The 18,422-nt window shown below is 50.7% G+C and overlaps 1 pseudogene; it reads left to right on the top strand.

The window, feature by feature from the left end:
• Positions 1 to 17,050: 17,050 nt before the first annotated feature.
• LOC144102145 (uncharacterized) lies at positions 17,051 to 17,890 on the top strand (annotated as a pseudogene).
• The last annotated feature ends 532 nt before the right edge of the window (positions 17,891 to 18,422 follow it).

Genomic DNA, 18,422 nt, shown 5'->3' with positions numbered 1-18,422 from the left:
CAGTCATTCGAGCCGCCTGTTCATGGTCACTGGCAAGTTCTCCGGCACCCGGTTTCTTATCGACACGGGCGCGGAAATCAGCGTGGTTCCACCGACTAAGGCAGATCGCTCCAAGCCATCAGGACTGTCGCTCCGTGCTGCCAACGCCTCGTCTATACCCGCGTATGGGCTACGATCTCTCACCCTCGACTTCGGCCTACGCCGCACTTTTCGATGGGTCTTCGTCATCGCAGACGTGGTTCGCCCGATCATCGGCTCAGACTTCCTCTCCTACTTCGACTTAGACGTCAGCGAGCGGCATCGTCGCCTTACCGACGGTCTGACTCATCTCTCCATCTCGGGAGTTTCGTCTGACCTTGTTCCCATGGACATTCGCACGCTGATACCTTCCTCTAAGTTCGAAAAAGTGTTGGCGGATTTCCCGGAGCTCATGACACTAAGCCATGCAACCTCACTCAGGTGCCTAAACGTGCTGTGACACACCACATCGTCACCCGGGATCCACCCGCAGCTGCTCGACCGCACCGCTTGTTTGGAGACCGTCTAGCTATCGCCAAATGTGAGTTTGACCACGTGCTGGAGCTCGGCATTATACGCCCGTCGTCCAGCGCGTGGGCGTCTCCGCTGCATCTAGTGCCAAAGCGTGATCCCGGTGACTGGCGTCCCTGCGGCGACTGTCGGGCGTTGAATGCCAACACTGCCCACGGCAGCTGTCCGCTGCCCCACATCCAGGACTTTACATCGCGCCTCGCCGGCTGCGCCATTTTTAGCAAAGTTGACCTGGTTAAGGCGTATCACCAAATTCCCGTTGAACCCGCCGACATACCCAAGACCGCCATCAAAACGCCCTTTGGTTTGTTTGAGTACGTCAGGATGCCTTTTGGACTACGCAATTCGGCTCAAACCGTCCAGCGGTTCATGGCTGAGGTCACGCGGGGCCTACCGAGTGTATTCGCGTACCTTGACGATGTCCTCATCGTCAGCCCTACACCTCATGATCATGAGCAAGACCTACGTGCTTTGCTCAAGCGTCTACAGCACTACGGCCTGGTTGTGAATGCCTCCAAGTGTGTTTTCGGTGCTTCTGAGCTCGAGTTTTTGGGTCATCACATATCCTCAGTGGGTATCCGCCCTCTCGCGTCCCACGTCCAGACCATCGAGAATTTCCGCTGCCCACAACCCTGCGCCTCCTGCGCCAATTCCTGGAGCTGGTGAATTTCTCCCGCCGCTTTATCCCGCACTGTGCAGAGCTACTTCGCCTGCTCACCGACCTCCTCCGGTCAACCGCTGGCCAGTCCTCCGCAATCTCTTGGTCATCAGAAGCCCAGGCTGCATTTACTGCCGCGAAGCAAGCAGTCGCTAACGCCGTGCTTCTAGTACATCCGCGCAACGACGCCAATACGAGATTGATCGTGGATGCCTCCAGTGTGGCCATCGGAGCCGTCTTACAGCAGCACATTAACTCTGAGTGGAGACCATTGTCTTTTTACTCTCGGAAGCTACTTCCTGCTGAGACCCGCTACAGCGTCTTCGGTCGAGAGCTCCTAGCCATCTACTCCGCTATCCAGCACTTTCGGCATTTTGTAGAAGGATGCAAGTTTCACGTGCTAACCGATCATAAACCGCTGCCTTATGTGTTCCGGACCAACTCATCGAATTACGTGTCACGTGAACTCCGTCAGCACGGTTATATCTCGGAGTTTACTAGCGACATCCGGCATGTGAAAGGTGCAGTCAACACCGCCGCTGACGCCCTCAATCGTATAGTCGCGGTAGACGCTCCATCTTCCACCGTCGACTGAGCCGCATTCTCTTCTGCCCAGCAGAACGACTATGAGCTCGCCGCTTTTCGAGCGAACCCTCGTTCTCTCCGATTACGGCTTGTGCCCCATCCTTGCTCGCCTGAGCCCTTGTGGTGCGATGTTTCAACGGACTTTCCTCGCCCTTTTGTTCCGGCTTCACTACGACGCCCTATCTTCTATTCTCTCCATGACATATGCCATCCAGGCATTCGGGCTACTCAGCGCCTTCTCACCCAGCGCTATGTTTGAGCCGGAATCAATGCTGATGTGCGTGCTTGGACGCGCCGGGGCCTACCCTGTCAGTCGACCAAGATCTGTCGACATACCAAGACACCTTCCCAAGCCTTTCTACCCCCTGGCCGTCGTTTCGACCATGTTCATCTCGACATCGTGGGCCCTCTACCCATCTCTCGAGGCTACCGCTATATCTTGACCATAGTCGACCGCTTCACTCGCTGGCCGGAGGCAGTCCCTATTCCTAACATCACCGCAGAGACTGTTTCGCGCGCCTTCATTTCTGCGTGGGTACCTCGATTTGGTTGTCCTGGCACTGTGACAACTGACCGTGGACGCCAGTTAGAGTCCTCCCTGTTTGCTTCCCTTAATAATATTCTCGGCGCCAGGCATTGCCGTACCACTGCATATCACCCGTGTGCTAACGGCATGGCGGAACGCCTTTACCGCCAATTGAAGGCCGCCCTCGCTGCCCGCCTCATTTGCGCCTCCTGGGTCGACTCCTTGCCCCTTGTGTTGCTTGGTCTAACGGCCGTCATCCGAGTAGACTTACAGTGGTCAGCTGCAGAGCTCGTGTATGGAAGTGCTTTGCGTCATCCAGGCGACTTCTTTACATCCCAGCAGCTTCCAGCCCAGCCCAAGAATTCCTCCAACGCCTGCTGGACTGCGTTAAAGACCTTCGGCATACTCGCCCACGTCCGTCCCGCCACCATACCATTTTCGTACACCCCGACCTGGCCACTTCGGCCCACATTTTTGTGCGCCGCGACGCTGTCCGTGCTCCACCCACACCGGCTTACGACGGACCTTTCCGCGTTCTCCGCCGCACCTCGAAAACCGCCACCATCCTCCAAAACGGCCGCGAAGAGACCGTCAGTCTAGACCGCCTTAAACCGGCTTACACGGAGACCGCCCTGGAACAACTCCCAGCGCCGCCTGACCTAGTGATCGAGTGCCATCGCCGGCCCTCCGTCCGTTTCGACTTCGAGTCTAGGCGGGGGGCCCTGTAGCACCCTCTCTTGGGCGGCGCCGACAACCCGGCTAGCGCGCGCCATCCTGCGAAGAGAATAAAGACGGCACCTGGCCGTGACTCGCGCAGCCATGGCTGGCAGTTCTGTTCTGGTGGCGGCTCGTTGCAGTGATCTCGTTTCCTTCGCTCCTGAGGCGTTAAGCCTACACGGTAAATGCTGTTTCAGTGCTGCAGCTAATGCTACCTGGCTCTTGTAAGAGTATGATAATTTGCGTGCATTATTAAACTATTTTAGAATTCTGTGCTAACTCGTCTTTAGGACCGCAATGGCATTTCCTCACGCCTGAGTGGAACTACGATTACATTGATGAGTTTTCAATGTACTTAAAGCTAGTCCAGAAAACTTTCCTTGTGGAAATCACAGTGAAGCTCATGTTCATTTGTGTGCATAAAATTAGAAAACTGGGACAAGAAAGAGCACTGTGCATTAGTGGTCGAGCAATGTGATCACACAGTTGAATTTAGTCAAAGGGCCTAGTTTCATAATAAATTGTGCCTTAACCGAAGGAACCCCGAACGGTCGTTTCACTTTTTGAGGCGAAGATATAATCTACATGCATTCAGCTTATTAGAGTACGAACGAAAAATGTTCACTTTCAGTATATTCCTGTATCACTGTACCAAGGATAAACCTTGAAGGTTTTTCGAGGCGAGCTAGCGGTATCGCTGGAGTGACAATTTTATTTGTACGCACATCTCCTTCTCAGGACGTACAGTACTCACGGATTGAAATAGGACATTCGGAGCGCGTGGCCGTCGCTTCATGGAGCGCCGCCCGTAGACGCTCATGGAACCAAGGTGGTGCATTGTGGTATGGCGTGAGAGGGAGAACATCTACGAAGCAGAATTGTTCCTTCCAGTAGCCAATCAGCCGGCCTGTGGTTTACCACATGCCTGCGTGGCACTGCAAGGCTAGCGCTCCGAATGTCCTATTTCAATCCGTGAGTACTGTATATTGCCTTATAAAGCGCCGATTAAACTTTACAGAATACTTGATATCTGGCTTCTGAAGATTAACTTGCGTATACTCAACAAAAATTAAACTGCTGTCTTGTAGCCGGTAGAGGTAGTTAAATTGTGTTAAATGCATCCAGTGAGGTACAGATGCTGAGAAAAATCAACGGAGCGCCCTCTGCTGTTCTAATTCTACTCGCGCTTGGAATGTTCGAAATGGGCATAAAGGACAAGTGTTTTTTTCGTAAAACATCGCTGCTTTTGTTTTGTATGAAGATAGGTAGACTGTTACGACCTATCCGACATTTTGGTGAAGGAAGAACACGGTGCGCATAATTGGCGATACGCGTATGCTTGTGCTTGTTATGTCTGTGTCATAGGCCCCGGTGGACTTATTTGAAAGCAGACGGATTGCAAAGGCATTGATGACGTAGATGCAATGAAGAGCTGCGCTATTCCCGCCAAGTTACTACTGCAACGAGGAATAAGTGCAGTAAATGTTTTCATAAAATATTTCGGCCTCAATAAACTGTTGCATTTGCTTTTTAACATTTTAGTGGTGATTCATAAAATCGTCGCCCTGAAAACTACCCCCACCCCCTCTCTCGAGCGCGCGGTGACCTGCTTCAAAGAAAAAAAAAGTTGTCTCCACTCACCTTCAGAAAAGCTTTTGTGTGTTCTTCATATAAGGCTTTGCAGCATAATTAAAAAAATTCGCGCTTCTCAGTGCAGCGGACGATCGCTGAGGCGGTTTATTAAACTGGCTCAGACCATGCCGTCTGTTGTTTCTGCGTAAAATTGAAGGTCGGCCAGAAGTTAGCAACCAGTTGGCTCCAACTTGTTTCAACATGGCCACTTGTGTGCTCGCAGTGCCTGTCCGTCACGGGGAGTGAGATTGTATGTAACAGGCCGTATGCCATTATAACCCTCGCAGGCAAGCCATATTGTCCGGAGGAGGTTACTATTATTATAATACAAGTATAGTTAATCTTGGCAGAAGTAATTTAGTAATGACAGAAAACTCTATGGGAGCCATTCTAATTTCTATCCGGCGCCTCATCCACATCCTGCTGCCTCTACCCTAAGGCGGTGCCTAACACATAATTTAGAAGTCGGGCTTAAAGCCGCTTCTTCGCTTTCCTTTTCAGGGCACCCAGCGGAGGCGTAAGATTTTTCAAATCAATACTTCTTTTTGCGGAGTGGATTTACGAGGCATTGGCACTGGCGCGAATTAAGGGAATGTAATCGTTCTGTTCTGAACAGAGAGCTGAGATGGTACAGGAATCAGAGATACGCATCGACAAAACGAATTAAGAACTGAAGGTTTTCTTCTCAAACGTTGATTGGCTTAATGTGGAGCCACATGCTTGCTCCACGAATACATCTGACGAGCTAAACTCAGCAGCAGGAACATCATACATGGGAAATCTACCCAGGCGATAGAACGTGCAATATTTTCGTCATTTTTACATCCTTCAGTGATATATTATTTCTTAGCCGCAAATTTTTTCGAATGTAATGCAAGACTGAAAATATATCAAAAGTTTTATTATGACTTCTTCGCAGTCATAATACTGAAAGATTCAACAGCTGTCTAGCCTTTGTAATATGGTGTCTGAGCCAAATGACACTATAAATAGTTTAATTTTTCTTCACTTTGTTGTGCTCGTGCTCCCTTCCTGCTGTTGAGTTCGGCGAAAATGGACATGAGGACGATTTCCTCAAAACCACCGGGAAGGTGAATGAACCCTCTGGAAGAAACGTGGCTGCAGGAACGTGGGATGTAGCGACGATAATAGCGTCCCCACATGTTCGAACAGGTCATCGGGTGCAGCGACCAAGTACATGATCAGTGTTTTCCTCTTCAGTCACTCTGGAGCTGAACAAATGCCCGAGTTCTGCGCCTTCGACAGAGGTTGCGCGTTCCGGTCATCAGTACAAGATCTCTCAACCCCTGCTGGGAGACAGCCCGCATTCCTGTGTCCCGCAGGCGCCTTCCGGTTCCGCATGGGCGCAGTCCTGACCTACGTGCGCGCCCACCTGGAGGCCGTGTGGACGACAACGTGACCGGCCTCTGTTGCCTTTACATCGACCGAGCTGCGAGAGAACATCAGGACCGCCTTGCCGTGGGTTGTACCATCAGTGCCATCGTGTGATTGAACGTTTTTCTTCGAACTGTATTCCCCAGCTAGGGATCTGGGGAATACTAAGAGTATTTAACGAGCTGCTGGTTTGGTACCAGAGGGAGCCCCCTCTTGATAGATACCCTTTGCTGGGAGAGACTCCCGACTGCTAAGAAGCTCTTTTTACTGCGAAACACTCTCAGTTATCCTTACTTGTACATTGTGTTAATAGGCTTTGTATAAAGTGTTTCAAGTTTTCTTCCTCCGACCGTCCTCGTCTCTTCTACGGCCCAGTCACTTTACCTGAATCCCAACAACTGGATGGCAGCTGTGGGACGTCCACGTGAAGTTACCGGCTACAACGGACCTCGGAAGCTACGGGACTGACAGGCGTCGGCTATACCTTGGCAGGGTGAGTGCCCAATGTTTTCCGTTCATTCCGCCAGACCGTACTAGCGCAGGCAGATGCTAGGTCCGGATTCTTGTTGTCTGGGAAATTGATTTAGGGAAACTGTTTTGTCCACTTCACGCTAGGGTTTTGTTTAGTGGGCTTGCTAACGCATGGTGGAACTCACGATGAAGAAGTTAAAAGTGCAGGAGCTGCTAAGGGATTCCCGTTAAGCAGTGTATGCGGCTACCATCACGATTACATAAGTGCAACTAATCGATTATCTTGTTAGCTATATACAAAATTCTTTCGCATGTCCAAAAAAGGCTAGATTGAACCTATTCCGGATGACTCATACCTCTTGAATTAATTTTATTTTTTCAATTTTTTTTATCTTGATTCAGTCTTCTGATGCTTCCTTCCCCGCGCAAATGCTTCATTGGCATTCTACTCTATACCTTGGCCAATCCCCCCACGTGGGTATGTGCCATATTACTTGAGGAGAAGAAGAAGAAGGAGCTGCTCGAAATTTGCCATGAGCTCGGGATTTCGCTACGTTCTGCAAAAAGAAAAAAGAAATTCTCGAGGTTATGCGGCAGGAGGAGGCGACTACTGAGGAGGTCGACGAGGATTGGGAAACGATTGTTGGACGCAAAGAAGAGCAGAAGAGACGGGAGTCGTTCGAGCAGAAAGAAAAAGTAGAGCTTCGTTTGGCTCAAGAGAGACGGGTGGTCCCTGAGGTAGAGGAAAAAGCGAGAGAACATGTTCGAAAACTGAAGGAGCTCGCAATCGCGTCTAACAGAGAGAATATGGCGCGTCTTAGCCCTGTAGCTTCGGCAGAGGAGAAAGGGAGGCAGGGATTGCAGGATCGCATCTCACCATACCGCGTGGGAGGCGATATTGCGCTCTTTGGTAAATTTCGAACGTGCATTCGGGAAGGTGCACATCGACAAGAGCGCTTGGTCTGAGAAGTTACTTCCTCTCCTTCCGTGCGAGGCGGCCGAAGTGGTGGCTCGCCTCTCACAGGAAGAGTGTGATGACTACGAAAAGGTAAAGAGCGCACTGCTTAGAAAGTACCGGCTTTCTGCTGAAGCCTTTAGGCAGCGATTCAGGCAGGCAAAGGAAGGCGGAGAGTCGCATACTGACTTCGCGTACCGTCTGAAAGTCAACTTAAACGAGTGGCTTGAGACCGCTAAGGTGCACGAAAGTCATGACAAGGTACTGGAAATCATCGCACTAGAGCAGTACTATAGCTCGATTCCAGAAGATCTGAGGATATGGCTGCAAGATAGGCTAACAGATATAGACGTATGCAAAGCGACAGAGCTCGCAGACGAGTATTACGCTCGCCGAAATCTCCAAAGCAAGGCAGCGTACGATAATGAGTTAGGAAAGGAAGAGAATCCCCAACCAATGGGTGCCACCAGCACGCCGGCATCGCCGAGAAGAGGATGCCGGATCAAAAGGAGGAGGTAGCGAAAAAAAAGATTGAGTAACCCAAACCTGCCGATTCGCCGAAACAGCAGGCACCTGGAGCTCACGCGTTTGAAGCGCGAAAGCCCATTGTCTGCTATAATTGCTAAAAGGAGCGTCACATCTCATTGAACATCAAACATCAAAAGATGGCGTTCGCGTGCATGCGAGAGTCGGAGGAAAACCTTAAACTGCTGAAGCCATACATGCGGGACGTGGTGATAAATGGCAAGAAATTCAGAGCACTGCGCAATTCAGCCGCTACCATGGATGTTGCTCACCCGCCCTGTGTTTCCTCCACGGGCTACACCGGTGAATGCGCCTGGATTAAGCAGGTCGCCGAAGAACAGAGTGCATGCTTGCCTATAGCGAAGTTGACACTATAGGGGACGTTTGTCAGGCTAGACACAGAAGCGGCAGTTAGCGCAAACTTGCCGACACACTTGCCCTACCTGTCTTCCAACAAATCCGAGCAGCTGCTGAAAGAGAAAGGTCTCTCTTTCATGAAAAGGCGCGGAACACGCGGAAATATATACAGTGGTAAAGGTGGAGAGAAGGATGGAGAGAAGGCAAAGGGCATGGCGAAAGAAGGCCGCACCAAAAGCAAATGTAACAACAATCCTTAGAACAAAAGACGAAACAGCCGTTACCGGGAAAGCGAAATCACTGAGCCCCCCACAATCTTAGGCCGCGTTGCAACACTGTGCGCACGTGATGAGAACCAAAGCATGATCGAGAATCAGTTCTAAGAGTAGTCACTGGATAAGATCTAGGCCACAACAAAGACAGTGAAAGAGCAAAAGCCGCGTCATAAAAACAAAACAAGAAACAATTGAAAGAATAAATGAATGAAAAACCCGCAAGAATTCACGCCAAAACAAAGCTAGAAGTTTAACATGAGGATGGACATGAGGCTGCGAAATCATGAAAGCTCCTTCGCCTACAGGTGAGACGAGAGATGAAAAAAACCAAAAAAAAACCAACACTAACACGGCTAAAACAGAGCTAAAAGCCATGTGTCTCTCTTCGTTTGTGTCCCAAAGTTCATGCTGGCCCAAATCATGGATTCATAGAACACGACATTCAGCTGTCTAGCGAACAGCCGATCAGGAGCAAACCGTACCGTGTCTCTCTAAGACAAAAGGAAATCATTGAGACGGAGATACGCCGTATGTGCGAACTTGGCGTAATAGTGCCCTGCGAAAGTGACTATACTTCACCAATCATTATTGTAGAGGTTCCAGGCAATGATCCGAGACCTTGCGTGGACTACCGGAGACTGAATTCAATCACAGTGGACCAGACCTACCCCATTCCGAAAATAGAGGAGAGGGTTGAAACAGTCGCTAAATAAGAATATATATCCACACTGGATTCAGTTCGTGGTTACTGGCAGGTGTCACTCACTGAGCGCGCCAGCAAGTACGCAGCATTCGTGTCACCCGCGGGCATGTTTCGCCCTGTAATGTTGAGCTTCGGCTTGAAAAATGCTCCCTACTGTTTTTCAAATTTAATGGACCAAGTGCTGCGGGGAATTGCAGATTTCGCTCTCCCCTACCTTGACGACGTGGCCGTTTTCGTACAAAACGGAGAGGAGCACATTGAACACCTGCGTATTGTGTTGAGCCGACTGCTTGAGGCTGGTTTAACGGTAAGGGCGGGAAAATGCCACCTGGGGTGCGCCGAAGTGAACTATCTTGAGCACGTGGTTGGACGAGGCCAACGCAGACCTGGAGAACTTAAAGTATCTGCCGTGGAGGAGTAGCATCGCCCAACCGCAAAATCGGAACTCAGAGCTTTCCTTGGCCTAGCAGGCTATTATCAACATTATGTAAAGGACTACTCTGATTTAGACAGCCCCCTGGGGTTGAGATAAACTGAGCCTACCAATCTTTCTTGGGACCAAAAGAAAGAGAAGGCATTTCAGAGCCTGAAAACAGCCCTAAGCGAGCGCCCAATACTGGCAGCGGCAGATTTCTCGAAACCCTTTATCATACAATGTGATGCCAGTGACCGCGGGTTAGGCGCTATTCTTTTCCAGGAAAGCGATTGTAGGCCCACACGGCCTGTCCTTTACTTGAGCCGCAAGCTCAGCACGCGGGAGGAGGCGTATGGCACCTCTGAAAAAGAATGCGCATGCCTCGTTTGGGCTATTGACAAACTGGCATGCTGCGTCTCTCGGTCACGTTTCACAGTAGAAACGGACCTTTGCGCTTTGACTTGGCTGCACAATATGTCGCCCAAAAATGGTCGTCTACTGAGGTGAAGCCTGGCACTCCAGCACCACAGCTTGGAGGTTCGCTACAAGAAAGGCAAGCTCCACACAAATGCCGACGGGCTAAGCCGTGCCTTTCAGCTGGTAAAGACTTTACCAAAAGAGGATGTCCCCGAAATTTTCAGTTTTGGAGATTTATTTCAATTCTCTTGCTATTGGAGAGCGTATATCTCCCATTTTTTTGCAGTAATGTTGTTCATAATATGGTAACATTCCTTATTTCGGCCAAGGATAAGTAAGAGCGAGTGGTGTAACGTGCCTTGACTCTGAGGTATTGGGACGGGCAAACTTGAACGCCATGTCGGCCAAAACGAGTCTCCTATTCTCGTACCGCGTGCCCTCGAAGCACCAAGCTGATTTCATTTAGCGAATTTTTTTTGCTTCCAAGTGCTCCTCGAGCGGGAGCACATGCCTTGGACAGGTGCCATGTCTAAACTCCTCGGCGGGAGGCAACATGTGTTCATTCAGGCAAAACATTTGATCTCCAAGTTTTAGTTGAAGTTTTTAGCTAAGTGCAGTTTTGGCCCTGAGTTTTGGTCTGGCGGGATGAGTGGGTTCTGAGGGCGCTTGCTTTTATCAGGTGTGGTTTGGCGTCTGTGATCTCTTTTGGCTAGCATTGCGGAGAATTTCCCAAAACGGCCATCTGATTAGGGGAAGCGATGCCGAGCTTCGGCACTCAAGGTAATCCGAATACTCCTAGAGAGCATCTTGTTCCTGGCACGCCCAGTCAGCCGAGCTACGTGCGAGCAATTCATCTTCCGGGCGCAATATCTGGCGGCGGGGGTGCTGTTGTGCTCGCGCTCCCTTCCTGCTGTTGAGTTCGGCGAATTTGGACATGGGGAGGATTCCTTGAAAACCACCGTGAAAGTGAATGAGCCCTCCGGAAGACACATGGCTGCAGGAATGTCGGAAGCAGCGAGGATAATAGCGTCCCTACGTGTTCGAACATGCCATCGGTTTTACGAACGGATTGTTGTCCTCTTCAGTCACGCTGGGGTTGAACAATTGCCCGAGAGCTACGCCTTCGAGAGAGGTTCCGCGTTCCGGTCATCAGACGACGAAGTACAAGATCTTTCAATCCCTGCTGGGAGACAGCCCGCATTCCTGTCATGCAGGCGCCTTGCTGTTCCACATGGGCGCAGCCCAGACCCACGTGCGCGCCCACGTGGAGGTCGTGTGGACGACAACGTGACCGGGTCGTGTTCCCTTTCCATCGACCCAGCTGTGAGAGAACATCAGGACCGGCCTGCCGTGGGTGGTACCATCAGGTGCCATCGTTTTATTGGGCATCGTTCTTCGAACTTTATTCCCCAGCTAGGGTTCTGGGGAATACGAGGAGTATTTAAGGAGCTGCTGGTTTGGTACCAGAAGAGAGCCATCTCTTGAAAGATACCCTTTGTTCGGAGAGACTCCCGACTGCTAAGAAGCTCTCTTTACTGAGAAGCACTCTCAGTTGCTCTCAACTGTACAGTATGTAAATAGTCTTTGTGTAAAGTGTTCCAAGTTTTCTTCCTCCGATCGTAAGCCTGCGCCAAAAGTAGAACAGATAAGGATCCTGGGGATGGCCATCCAATCGCACGGTCTTAACGGAGAAGTTCTGAAGAAATTAGAAACCTACGCAATGCAAACGCTCGGGCTCTTGAGGAGGATCGCGACTAAAGGAAGAGGCCTCAAGGAAAGAAACTTATTCATCCAGGCATACGTAATAAATAAAATCAGTTACGCGACGCCCTACCCTGGCATCAAGGCCGGCGAGAAAGACAAACTAGACTCCTTAAGCCGAAGATGCGTTAAGAAGGCACCTGCCGCCGTGGCTCAGTGGTTAGTGCGCTCGGCTACTGACCCGGAGTACCTCCATGGGTTCGAACTCGACCGCGGTGACGGGTTTTCGATGGAGGCAAAACGCTGAGGCGCCCGTGTGCTGTGGTGGTGGTGGTGGAAACTTTATTAGACGAAAGAGAGTTTAGGACACTGTTGGGATTCAGGCAGCGTAATTGGGCCGGAGAAGAGACGAGGACGATCGGAGGATTTTTTTTAATTTTAATTGGTTTTTGGAGGAAGGAAATGGCGCAGTATCTGTCTCATATATCGTTGGACACCTGAACCGCGCCATAAGGGAAGGGATAAAGGAGGGAGTGAAGGAATAAAGGAAGAAGAGGTGCCGTAGTGGAGGGCTCCGGAATAATTTCGACCACCTGGGGATCTTTAACGTGCACTGACATCGCACAGCACACGGGCGCCTTAGCGTTTTTTATGGAGGAAAAACGCTAAGGCGCCCGTGTGCTGTGCGATGTCAGTGCACGTTAAAGACCCTAGGTGGTCGAAATTATGGGGGAGCCCTCCACTACGGCACCTCTTCTTTCTTTCTTCTTTCACTCCCTCCTTTATCCCTTCCCTTATGGCGCGGTTCATGTGTCCAACGATATATGAGACATATACTGCGCCATTTCCTTCCCCCCAAAACCAATTGAAATTTAAAAAAAATTCCTCCGATCGTCCTTGTCTCTTCTCCAGCCCAATTACGCTGCCTGAATCTCAACAGTGTCCTAAACTTTCTTGCATCTAATAAGGTTTCCACCACCACCACCACAGCACACGGGCGCCTCAGCGTTTCGCCTCCATCGAAAACCCGTCACCGCGGTCGGGTTCGAACCCATGGAGGTACTCCGGGTCAGTAGCCGAGCGCTCTAACCACTGAGCCACGGCGGTAGGTGCCTTCTTAACGCATCTCCGGCTTAAGGAGTCCAGTTTGTCTTTCTCTCCGGCCTTAATAATAATAATTGGTTTTTGGGGAATGGAAATGGCGCAGTATCTGTCTCATATATCGCTGGACACCTGAACCGCGCCGTAAGAGAAGAAATAAAGGAGGCAGTGAAAGAAGAAAGGAAGAAGAGGTGCCGTAGTGGAGGGCTCCGGAATAATTTCGACCACCTGGGGATCTTTAACGTGCACTGACATCGCACAGCACACGGGCGCCATAGCGTTTTTCCTCCATAAAAATGCAGCCGCCGCGGTCGGGTTCGAACCCGGGAACTCCGGATCAGTAGTCAAGCGCCCTAACCACTGAGCCACCGCGGCGGGTCCTTGATGCCAGGGTAGGGCGTCGCGTAACTGATTTTATTTATTAAGTATGCCTGGATGAATAAGTTTCTTTCCTTGAGGCCTCTTCCTTTAGTCGCGATCCTCCTCAAGAGCCCGAGCGTTTGCATTGCGTAGGTTTCTAATTTCTTCAGAACTTCTCCGTTGAGACCGTGCGATTGGATTGCCATCCCCAGGATCCTTATCTGTTCTACTTTTGGCGCAGGCTTACCCTATCCGCAACATGATAGTCCCCGCTGTTTTTTCAACGAAAATATTTTGGGTTGTATACGACCAAGTCAGACTTGCGGTGAGCACAAAATGTCCCTTTCGGCCGCGTAATTGACAATGAGGTCGGTCACTTTCTGCAGGCATTCCTCCGTACTCGCATCGATCCCCTGGTTACTCCAATGGCTTATGTTTTCCGCATACATGGTGAAATTTATCCCCTCGATTTGGGTGAGTTTCCCCCAGGAGACCTCTCATCGCCACGTTGAATAGGAAAGGGAGAGCACTGAGCCCTGCGGTGTGCCCTTGCTTCCTAAATCTATCGTGGGGGACTCTATAGTTTGAAATCTCATGCAGGCTTTTCTGCACGGTGATAAGTCCTTGATAGATTTGCACGTTCGCTCCCCGACTCCTAGTCCTGCGAACCCTTCGAGCCCTTCGAGGAGGAGCGAAGGCTTGGTTATGGCGTCATGCCACTTGACTCGCTCTTCCTCGCCACAGCCGCGTATGTGCAGCCGACGGCACTCTCGCAACTGCCGGAAATCGCGTGAAGCGCCGTGTGCTATATACAAGCGCTTGGCGTATACTTACCTCCGTGGCCTTACCTTAACATCTTTTGTTGCGAAGGCAACACTGCGCCAGCCAGCGAGTCAGTCCAGCTCGTCGCGCACTTCAGCCGTATGCCGCGGCTGACGAATGACATTGAGCCGCCGTTTCCTAGCAACGCCGCAGCCGCGCTCCAACAGATGGTGCCACTGTCGACGCCGCTGCCGTTGCCGCTCTCTCCACCAGATTAGTATTCCTGTATCGCTATATGCTTCCTGCGGGAGCATATACAGGAACACTGCACTAGATGTGCTCCGCTGGGTAGAGGGAGAGGAGGCGTCGCCTCGCGGGGGGTATATATGTATATGCGCTTCGCCTCAGTGGATTGCGGTCGTTATGGAGAGCGCAAAAGAGACGCAACGACAGAACGAAGCGAGGAAAAGACAACGCGCTCAAACGACGGGAGAAGAACGCGCCGCGCGACTCTAGAAGCGTCGTAACGAAGATGCGCCTAGAAGTCGTGCCACGTCCTGGAATTACTCTTCAACTGCGGAAGAGACCGGTTTGAGTTCTCGAGAGCGTCGGAATGAGGCGCTGCGTAGACGACATGCCGAGGAAACGAAGCTTTCGCAATTCAACTATAGTTAACCAGAGATAAACCACAGCCAATGTTTTTCTTAATCGGGAGGGTTTCTATATGGGTGCGCAAAATGCAGTGGGCACTGCTCAGAGTAAACCCTCCCGATGAAGAAAAAAAAACATGGCCAGGCTAGACCGACAAACTGGGAAGCATACAGGAAATCCAGGGCACAGCTCCGCAGACGCTGAGATCACGCACGTTGAAAGCTTGGTCGCAAGGATCAACACAGACTGGCAAAAACTAACCCGAGAGGTCGCTCCCACAACCAACACGGCCGAGGTGAATAAACGTCTCTTACACCTTTGGGACGTCAGACGAGGCCTACTAAGAAGATGGAAAAGGCAAAAGCACAGCAGGCAGCTCAAGCTTAAGATGGCCGAGATCATCAGACAAGCCAAGGAATATGCGACGGAGCTTTCGAGGCGCGACTGGGACAACAGTGAAACGAGCTGCAGTGGACACTAGGCTGGGCCAAGACATGGGCCTTGGTAAAGGCTCTCATAGACCCAACCAGGACAAAATCCTAAACCCGAAGTACCACCCAAAAAAACGCGCACCAATTTCAAGGCACTGACCAGGAAATTCTAGAGAACATCAAGCAGGGGTATATCGGTAATGCGACGCACGCCGATAGCAGCTTAGCATACACGGGCGAAGCAAATCCCGCTCTGGACGAACGTCTTAACATATGTCAGACACGCTGTGATGTCAGCCACAAGGAACACAACACCAGACAAAGAAAACATCAAATCCATGATAAGGAACCTAGATGACTATTCAATCAAAAGATTCACGGAATTTTTCGACAACTTTGGGAACAGGGGACCATCACGAAAAACTGGAGACATGTGGAAATAGTAATGATTCCGAAGCCCGGAAAGACTCACAACATGAAAAATCGTAGACCCATTTCGTTAACTTATGCTTGGTAAAGTATATGAGAGAGTTGCTCATCGCAGGTTGCAGACCGACCTTGAAGATAACGGACTCATGCCGCACACTATGGTTAGATTCCGAAAATACCTGTCAGCACAAGACGTTCTCCTACAGATCAAGGAGGAGGTGCTTAATAATGTCCCGAATTATGGAGAAAAAGTCTTGTTCGCTCTCTACCTTAAAGCGGCCTTCGACAACGTCAGTCACAGGGCTGTGCTGGAGGGGCTCAGCAACTTGGGTTGCGGGCAGACAATATACAACTATGTAAAACATTTCCTCAGCAACAGAACCACTACCATTGGAATAGGAGGCATCAGGACTGACACATTCTCACCCCCAAAAAAGGAACCTCGCAAGGCTGTGTGATATTTCATGTTTTTTACATCATTATGATTGGCTCAGCAAGGAAGCTCGTAGAAATTGAAAGAAACAGGCATGCCCCCTACGCAGACGATAGTATCCCAATCTGGGTGACGGGGGGTCTCTTGGAGAAAAACAAGACCTTCTTCAATGAGCAGCAGACACGGTCTATGCATACGAGCAGCACTGCGGATTTGCATGCTCCCCTGAAAAATCCGAGGGTGGTGGTAAAAACGTTTATTTCCTCTGAAAAGAGGGAGTTACATGGAGGGTGCTCTGGAGTCAGGCTTAGTGCCCTTCCCCTCACAATCACTAGGTGGAGTTCCTAGTACGGGACCCCAGTGGCTTCCGCTGCCGCCATAGCTCGTTCGACCATCGCCTTTTGGGCTTTCAGGTCGCAACAGGCGAGTAGGGTGCTCAGAGTCTACAGAAAAGGGTATGATCTGCAAAACTCCATTGACATCTAAATAGGGGAAACGGTGATTCCCGAAGTATCGAGAGTTAAGATCCTTGGCGTGTGGACACAGAGTAACCATCGCACAGATCCCACAATCAGACTGATAGCAAATACCACAGCATAGATCACAAGGATGATTGCACGAATTTTCCGAAAGAAGAAGCGGTATGATCGAGGAGGACACATTGCAGTCAGTAGAATGGTGTACAGCGTCCTCTATCAAACACTGCTCCAACAAGAGAAGGAGCAATTAGAGGCAATTCTTAGGAAAGCATACAAATCCGCTCGCGAAGTGCCGGTCAACACTTCGAAGGAGAAATTCCTTAAACTGGGCATAAACAACACAGTACAAGAACATATCGAGGCCCATCTCGCGCAGAAAATCAGACTCCTGCTGCCCCGAACGGGCATTATTAACATGCTGCGTTTACTGGGCATAAGGGATGCTTTGAGAGAAATCAACAGCACAGCCAGCGTACCGAAAGAAATCAGGCGGATCATTGACGTCAGGCCGATTCCGAGAACCATGAATCCAGATATACACAAGGCAAGATCGGAAGCCCAAGAAAGAAGATTCACAGGGAAAAACGACGTATTATACGTTGACGCAACCACGTACAGAGAACGATACGGCTTGGTAGCCAGTGTGGTGGATCATCAGCTCAGCGAAATTAACTGCGCTTCGATCAGAACCGACAGCATCCTTGAGGCTGAGGAAGCAGCAGTCGCACTCGCCATCACCAAAGAGGGCGAGGAGCCCCATGCACACATAATTACCGACTCGCAAAAGGCGTGTAGAAGGTACAGCAGTGCACGCATATACACTGCGGCCATCCGCATACTCAAGGTGAGAACAGCCACCTTTACGCGATGCTTCATCACGTGGACACCAGACAATGAGGCTGTCAAAGGGAACCAACGAGCAGATGCCATCGCCCGAGCATACACCCACCAGGAGGCGCACACAGAAGGGTAACTCGACACAGTCACTAGACAGTATGAAGACATCCTGGAACACCAACGAGCCGTGAGGAGGACCTACCCTCCTCTCCACAAAAAGCTTAATAGAGAACAGTCAGTTGCCTGGTGACAACTGCAGATTAATACATACCCCAATTAGTTTACTAAGCAAAGTGTATCCTTCAACATATGACAGACAGCTAGTGCCCGCTCTGCGGCCCTGCGGGGAACACTCAACGCTTTATCACGTAACATGGGCCTGTTAGAAAAGCAGACAGCGCCAATAAAAAACCCACCAAAACCGGAGCAGTGGGAGGCTGTGCTGTCGCGCTCGGAGCCTGAAGAAAAGCTCAAGCTGATTGACAGGACTCGCAAGACTGCAAAGGCCACTGGTGCCCTGGACTGAGGGACCCAACTACGCCAGGAGAATCCTCCTTGACAATAATTTTTGCAGCGAGAGTCACACTACGCTACCCAGCCAAACATTTCGCCACGAGCCTGGGAGGCCAATAGTGTGCATTCGCGAAACCAGAGAGGAGCAGCAGTTGCGCGGCGCATGATGTAAGAGTTCGCCGCCGCCGCGCGAGGAGCCGCGCAGAACCGACTACGCCAGCCGCCAACGCACCTGCCGCGGTGGCTCAGTGGTTAGGCGCTCGGCTGCTGATCCGGAGTTCCCTGGTTCGAACACGACTGCGCCGGCTGCGTCTCGATGGAGGCGAAACGCTAAGGCACCCGTGTGCTGTGCGATGTAACTGCGCGTTAAAGATCCCCACGTGGTCGAAATTTTTCCGGAGCCTCCACTACGGCACCTCTTTCTTTCTTCCTTCTTTCACTCCCTCCTTTATCACTTCCCTTACGGCGCGGTTCAGGTGTCCGCCGATATGTTAGAAAGATACTGCGCCATTTCATTTACCCAAAAACGAATGTTCCAATTTTCC

This window comes from Amblyomma americanum, chromosome 8 (assembly GCF_052857255.1).
Source record: "Amblyomma americanum isolate KBUSLIRL-KWMA chromosome 8, ASM5285725v1, whole genome shotgun sequence".
NCBI classification, from domain to species: Eukaryota; Metazoa; Arthropoda; class Arachnida; order Ixodida; family Ixodidae; genus Amblyomma; species Amblyomma americanum.
Note: the sequence above shows the minus strand (reverse complement) of the source record. Positions and strands in the feature narration are given on the sequence as shown.